The sequence below is a fragment of the Oreochromis niloticus genome, linkage group LG15, assembly GCF_001858045.2.
Source record: "Oreochromis niloticus isolate F11D_XX linkage group LG15, O_niloticus_UMD_NMBU, whole genome shotgun sequence".
Classification (NCBI taxonomy): Eukaryota; Metazoa; Chordata; class Actinopteri; order Cichliformes; family Cichlidae; genus Oreochromis; species Oreochromis niloticus.
Window position 1 is genome coordinate 28,005,183 of NC_031980.2, and position 7,506 is coordinate 28,012,688.

Sequence of the window (7,506 nt, forward strand, 5' to 3'; positions counted from 1 at the left end):
ACATGGTTGGTGTACCCTCCCAGCCAGCTGTAGCTTTTCAACTCACAGCCCGACACACACCCAAAAAACAGCCGAGAGAGCACAGACTACGCCCGAGAGGCGTGATTGCAGATGCCCCTCAGGTGGGTCCACCTCCCCTGCAGCGACACTGCAGACCACGCCCCGCCACAGATATCAAACACGTAAAATAAATATTTATGCACTTTTGCATTCACTTTTTGTTTTTTGTTATTTTTACACAGTGTTCTGAATGATGAACAATGGTCTACAGCCAATCTTGTGTATTATTATACAAACTTTGGTTGTAAGATTCAGATAACTATTTAATAAAAGCTAAATATTTTATATGAGAGTAAGAAAGAAAAGTATATCTTTGTGTCCACCTTTCTCTGTTAATGCCCTACCTGGCCCCCCTGGCAAAAGCTTTGCTAGATCCGCCCCTGCACAGTTACCAGCTGTCAGCTACACAAAAAAAGGAGCTTGGTGTATATTTGTCTCTCAGAAACAGTTCATAACTTCCCTTCAACTCATTCATGTCACCTAAGGGCAGTGTTGGGGAGTAACGGAATACATGTACCGCCGTTACGTATTCAGAATACAAAATATGAGTAACTGTATTCCGTTACAGTTACCGTTTAAAAAGGTGGTATTCAGAATACAGTTATTTTGTTGAAATAAATGGAATACACGGCGGTACTTCCCTGTTTCATATTGTCGCGGGTCAGGACTGTTTGGGTTTGTTTGACAGCTACGTTCTGTTGTTCCAGGCGGCAGCGTTACGGTTGCCATGGTTACAGGGTGACGCTCTCTCTCTGCGTGTTTCCTGGGTGAGAGAGCGCTTTTTTGTTGTTGTTGTTGTGCTAAGCTAAAAGGCAGAACGGTACAGGCATAGCTCTAAAGCATGTAGCCTGATGGGCAGTGTAGTCCGTGCTGCAGGGAGAATGGACTACCATACCCGTTATGTGTCTGTGAGCGAGGGAGCGAGAGAAAGGAAAAGTCCGAGCTGTCACGGAGCAAAAACGGGAGCTGGAAGCATGTAAATATAATAATAACCACTGCAGCCAAGAAGAGTGCCTGAGGAGCCCATTTGTAAGTAAGCTATTAAGACTCAACTGTACACTGTGTTCGTGTTTTCCTCCGGAAAAAATAAGTTCCGTTGGAGCAGCCTTTCAACGCCTCTCTCTGTCTCTGGCAAGCAAAGTTGACCCAGACAACAAAGTAAAGCTATTTTAAGGCTACCAGCCCGACACGGAACCCACCGTATTAGCCAGAGGTCCCTTTACTACGTTTCGGAGCCGCGGACCTTCAGTAACAGTAATAAATCACAGCAATAGGACATTCATGTAGTTGTAAACAGCATGATAATATATTAAGTATTCCAAAGTATTCAGAATACGTTACTCTCATTGAGTAACGTAACGGAATACGTTACAGAATACATTTTGGGGCATGTATTCAGTATTCTGTAGTGGAATACATTTTAAAAGTAACCTTCCCAACACTGCCTAAGGGTAAACCTGTTTCTCCATCACCTGTTCAGCTCTGATGATTCAGTAAGGACATCTGGTTTGGAACAGCCGTTTTTACAGCTGTGGCTGCAGCAAACATCAGCTGATACTAGAAATTAAAAGCAAATGAATTCTAACAACAGCTGATCAAGCTTAAACGTGCAGCTGTTGTTTAGGCGATAAACAAACAAGAGCGAAAAGCCGATCATTGATCAGTTTCATGACTCAAGTTTCAACAGGCGAGAGAATGACAGGGGAGGCTCTCATAAAGTTCAACATCGGTAACTTAGCGCGCACACAGCTGTATACAAACTCTGTCGTGCTAGCTAGCACGCAGTACGAGTTATTGTAAGTGACTGAAAAAGTCAGCACAACGAAAATAAACTACACCTAAACTCGGTTTATATCTGACCCAAATAGAGTGCAGGTCATAACTTCTTACCTGAAATTCAGTTCACCTCACGCTCCTGCCTTCGCTTTCCCTGATCCACGATTGACCTCCGCGTTGGCAAACACCGGTCGATCGGCGGTAGCCTCACCGCCTTTTATGTCTCGTTCGCGGCATGTCCTTTCTGTCACACACCGGTGGATAGCTGCCCTCTGTTGTAGCTCCACCACCAAACAACTCAGTTATTTTTTCCACATCGACATCAGCTGATACTAGAAATTAGAAGCAAATGAATTCTAACAACAGCTGATCAAGCTTAAACGTGCAGCTGTTGTTTAGGCGATAAACAAACAAGAGCGAAAAGCCGATCGTTGATCAGTTTCATGATTGAAGTTGCAACAGGCAGAGAATGACAGGGGAGGCTTCGTAACGACAGAATAAATCGTAATATTTTCTCTGAATGTGGCACGATTCCGTTTGTACGGCAACTCTACGAACTAACCATTATGAATAAAATAAAGTCCAACGTCAGTAACTTCGCGCGCACACAGCTGTATATACACTCCCGTCGTGCTAGCTAGCACGCAGTACGATTGTAAAAAGTCAGCACAACGAAAATAAACTACACCTAAACTCTGTTTATATCTGACCCAAATAGAGTGCAGTTCATAACTTCTTACCTGAAATTCAGTTCACCTCACGCTCCTGCCTTCGCTTTCCCTGATCCACGATTGACCTCCCCGTTAGCAAACACCAGTCGCCTGCCTCGTATGTCTCATTCGCGGCATGTCCTTTCTGTCATACACCGGTGGATAGCTGCCCAGTGTTGTAGCTCCGCGTTATAGCACCACCAAACAACTCAGTTATTTTTTCCACATCCAGCTGTAACTCCGATTCTATGCGAGCATTTGCGAGAGACCAGGGAGGTGAAACGACAGAGAGTCCCCTCGCTATCCATTTGCAGCCAAGTGCGGCAGCTAGCTAGATAGCCGGCTAGCTGTCAGGCAGGACCGACGTAGTCAGAGAACTGTCGCTAAATATGGGATGTCTTGATAAAACAAGCAGATATTTGAAGTTTACACACCTACATTCTCGCCTGAAAATATCTTAAAAGTTTATTTTGTGACCTAGAAACACTAATAAAAGACATATAAAACGAAGTGGTGTCCGCCATTGTTTAACTCGGCAGAGGTGTGCTATGAATTGTGGGATATGGAGTTTTCCACCAAGCATAGAAGCCATTGTGTTTACCGTAACTATTCAATGGTTCGCGCAACCTTAAAACCTCCAATGGTTCCTGAAAGCAGCGAGGCTGTGCGCGCCATTGATATTGTCATCATTACGGTATCCAAATAAGGGTAGACAGGCTGTACCACTCCCGGCATACCACTAGAGAGAGCCAACACACCACAAATGAAGTTTGAAATTTGTTTCAATGGGACCAAAAGATGGCGCCAACACACCACAAATGAAGTCTGTTTATTTGGCGCCAAAAGATGAATTGGCCTAAATTTGCACTAAAATATTAATATTTAAAGAACTATAAAAGTCATAAACACCAAAAGTCATGACATAATAGTCCAGCTCCAGCCGCACAAAATGATCTAACATATGTAACCCTAATGTCAAAACTGTTCGGCAGAGGAGCGCGGGAAAATTTTCACTAAAATATTAATATTTAAAAAACTATAATATTCATAAACACCAAAAGTCATAGCATACCATTCCAGATCTAGCCGCACAAAATGAGGTAACATATATGAAGCTTCTCTGAAAACTGCGGGTCGAGATACGCTGCAAAATTTCAGGCGGAAAAAGGAAAATAATAATAACTAGAAAAATTTGCATTTCCTGCGAAAATGCTGTGTGGATGCCTTAACGCTGAAGCTGTCTGCTGAAAATGACTGAAAAAGATGAAAAGCTGCAAAAATACTATGGCAGTAAAGAAACTGAAAAATTCTGCTAAATACACGTGAAAAAACAGAAACTTTTGCTGAAAAGAGGTGGAAAGGCAATGATTCTGCTTAAAAGGTGTAAAGAAGTTCAAATTTGTACTGAAAAGAGGAGAGGTGAAAAGGTTTCTTCTGAAATGAGCAGAAGATATTGAGATTTGTACTGATAAGAGGTGAAAGGCTGAAAATTCTGCTTAAAATAGGTGAATCAGCAGAATTTCTACTGAAAAGAGGTAAAGAAGTAGTTGCACTGAAAAAAGGTGAATCAGCAGAATGTCTGCTGAAAAAGAGATTTCTGTTGAAAACACCTGAAAAATCTGGGATTTGTGCTGAAAAGGGGTGAAAAAACTGACAATTCTGTTGAAACGGGGTGAAGAAGAGGTGTTTGGCTGTTGAGAAGAGTTAAATAAGTTGAACTGACAAATGCGATGATATGGCACAAATACTATGATTGGGTACAAATACTATAATTTGGCACAAGTACTATGATTTAGTACAAATACTATGATTTGGCAGAAATAGTATGACTTGGCAATAATACTGGGTTTTAGCACAACTACTGAGATTTGATTGAAATACTATGATTTAGAAAAGATATTATGACTTTGTACAAATACACTGTTTTGGCACAAATAATATGATTTGGTTCAGATGCTATGATTTGAAACAAATACTATGATTTGGGAGAAATACTATTATTTAGTTGAAATACTATGATTTTCCAGAAATACTATGCCTTAGTAGTAATACTATAACATAACAGATATATGATGATTGTGCAGACATTCTGGTTTTACACAAATACTATAATGTGGCAGAAATACTATGTTTTAGCACAAACACTATGATTTGCTATAAATACTACGATTTGGCACATATCCTTCATTCAGCAGATATACTATAACAAAACAGAAAGTCTACGACTTAGTAATAATACTATAACATAACAGATATACTATGATTTTGCAGACAGTCTTTTTTTTTCCACAAATAGCACAATATGGCAGAAATACTATGATTGGGCAGAAATACTATGTTTCAGTACAAATACCATGATTTGGCATTAATACTGCGTTTTAGCACACCTGCTGAGATTTGATTGAAATACTATGATTTAGAAGAAATACTATGACTTCGTACAAATACTATGTTTTGGTTCGAATACTATGATTTGCATCAAATACTATGATTTGGCACAAGTACCATGATTTCGTACAAATACTACGATTTCGCTCAAATACTATGAAATTGCAGTAATACTATGATTTTGAAGAAATACTATGATTTGGTAGAATTACTATGCCTTAGTAGTAATACTATAACATAACAGATATACTGTGATTTTGCAGACATTGTATGTTTTTGCACAAATACTACGATGTCTCTCAAATACTATGAAATTGCAGTAATACTATGATTTTGAAGGAATTCTATGATTTCTCAAGGCAGCTACTCATCTCACTGAGCCAAACTCATTCTCACAAAGAAGAGGTAGATAGACTGACAATTGTGCTGAAATTATCAGAAGCTGCTGAGAACTGTGCTGATAAGAGGCAAAAAGGATGAAAATTTTGCAGAAAAGAGGTGAATCAGCAGAATTTCTGCAGAAAAGAGGCAAAGAAGCAGAACGTTGCGCTGAAAAGAGGTGAATCAGCAGAGTTTCTGCTGAAAAGAGTTTTTTTTTTCTGAAAACCGCCAAAAAAGCTGGAATTTGTGCTGAAAAGGGATGAAAAAAATGAAAATTTTGCTGAAAAGGGGTGAAGAAGCTAAAGTATACCAAATCAAAGTATTTGTGCCAAAACATAGTGTTTCTGCCATATTGTGGTACTACTACATTACAACATGAATACGGATTAAAGATGAAAGAAACTGGCAACAAATTCCTCCACTACAAACCAGTCTGATACCACTTCTTTGCAGTGTTCACGTTTACTAAGGCACTACCCAAAAGGCGCCACAAGAGGGCACTCCAACACAAGAGATGACCTATGTACACTGATGCACTTAATAACAGTCAGCCTCCTTGAATTGGCAGAAATACTGTGACTTAGTAGTAATACTATAACATAACAGATATACTGTGATGTTGCAGACATAGTATGTTTTTGCACTACTCATTTGTAGTGAAAAAAATTAGCAATATAAATGACAGGTCTGTGATAGTGTATAATTTGCAGTGAAAAAAAAATGTTGACCAAGGTGGGATTGAACCCACGACCTTGGAGCTGCAGAGCCGTGTCATTACTGATTGCGCCACCTGGAAAGGGGGCGGGTGTCTGAAAAACAAAGACATCAGCAATCAGAAATAGATCGCGATGAGAGGCGAAAAGTGCCGTTTTTTGGAGTTACAAAACGTCGTGTAACTCAAAAACTAGGAGGCTAGCAGCATAATTCTTGTTGAAAATTCTGCTTAAAATAGGTGAATCAGCAGAATTTCTACTGAAAACAGGTAAAGAAGTAGAAAGTTGCACTGAAAACAGGTGAAACAGCAGAATTTCTGCTAAAAAACAGATTTCTGCTGAAAACACCTGAAAAAGCCGGGATTTGTGTTGAAAAGGGGTGACGAAACTCAGAATTCTGCTGAAACGGGGTGAAGAAGAGGTGTTGTGGTCTTGAGAAGAGTTAAATAAGTTGAACTGATATGTTTGGGTACAAATACTATGATTTGGCAATAATACTGCGTTTTAGCACAACTACTGAGATTTGATTAAAATATTATGACTTTGTACAAATACAATGTTTTGGCACAAATACTATGATTTAGTTCGAATGCTATGATTTGAAACAAATACTATGATTTGGCAGAAATACTATGATTTATTAGAAATACTATAATTTACCAGAAATACTATGTTTCTGCAAAAACACTCTGATTTTGTAAATTACTATGCCTTAGTAGTAATACTATAACATAACAGATATACTGTGATTATGCAGACATTCTGTTTTTACACAAATACCATAATATGGCAGAAATACTATATTTTAGTACAAATACTATGATTTGCTTTAAATACTATGATTTGGCACATATACTATATTCAGCAGATATACTATAACATAACAGAAAGTCTACGACTTAGTAGTAATACTATAACATAACAGATATAGTATGATTTTGCAGACAGTCTATGTTTTTGCACAAATACCACAATATGGCAGAAATACTATGATTCGGCACAAGTACTATGATTTAGTACAAATACTATGATTGGGCAGAAATACTATGTTTCAGTACAAATACTATGATTTGGCAGGAATAGTATGATTTAGCAGAAATACTATGATTGGGTACAAATACTACGAAATACTACAAATACCTGAAAACAGGTGAAGAAGCACAAATTTTGCTGAAAAGTGGTGAAAAGAAATTTTGCCATGAGCAGGATTTTAACCTGGCCTTCCTGGTCTCAAGGGAGCTACTCATCTCACTGAGCCAAACTCATTCTCTCAAAGAAGAGGTGGATAGACTGACAATTCTGCTGAAATCAGCAGAAGCTGCTGAGAATTGTGCTGATAAGAGGCGAAAGGATGAAAATTTTGCAGAAAGAGGTGAATCAGCAGAATTTCTGCAGAAAAGAGGCAAAGAAGCAGAACGTTGCGCTGAAAAGAGGTGAATCAGCAGAGTTTCTGCTGAAAAGAGTTTTTTTCTGAAAAG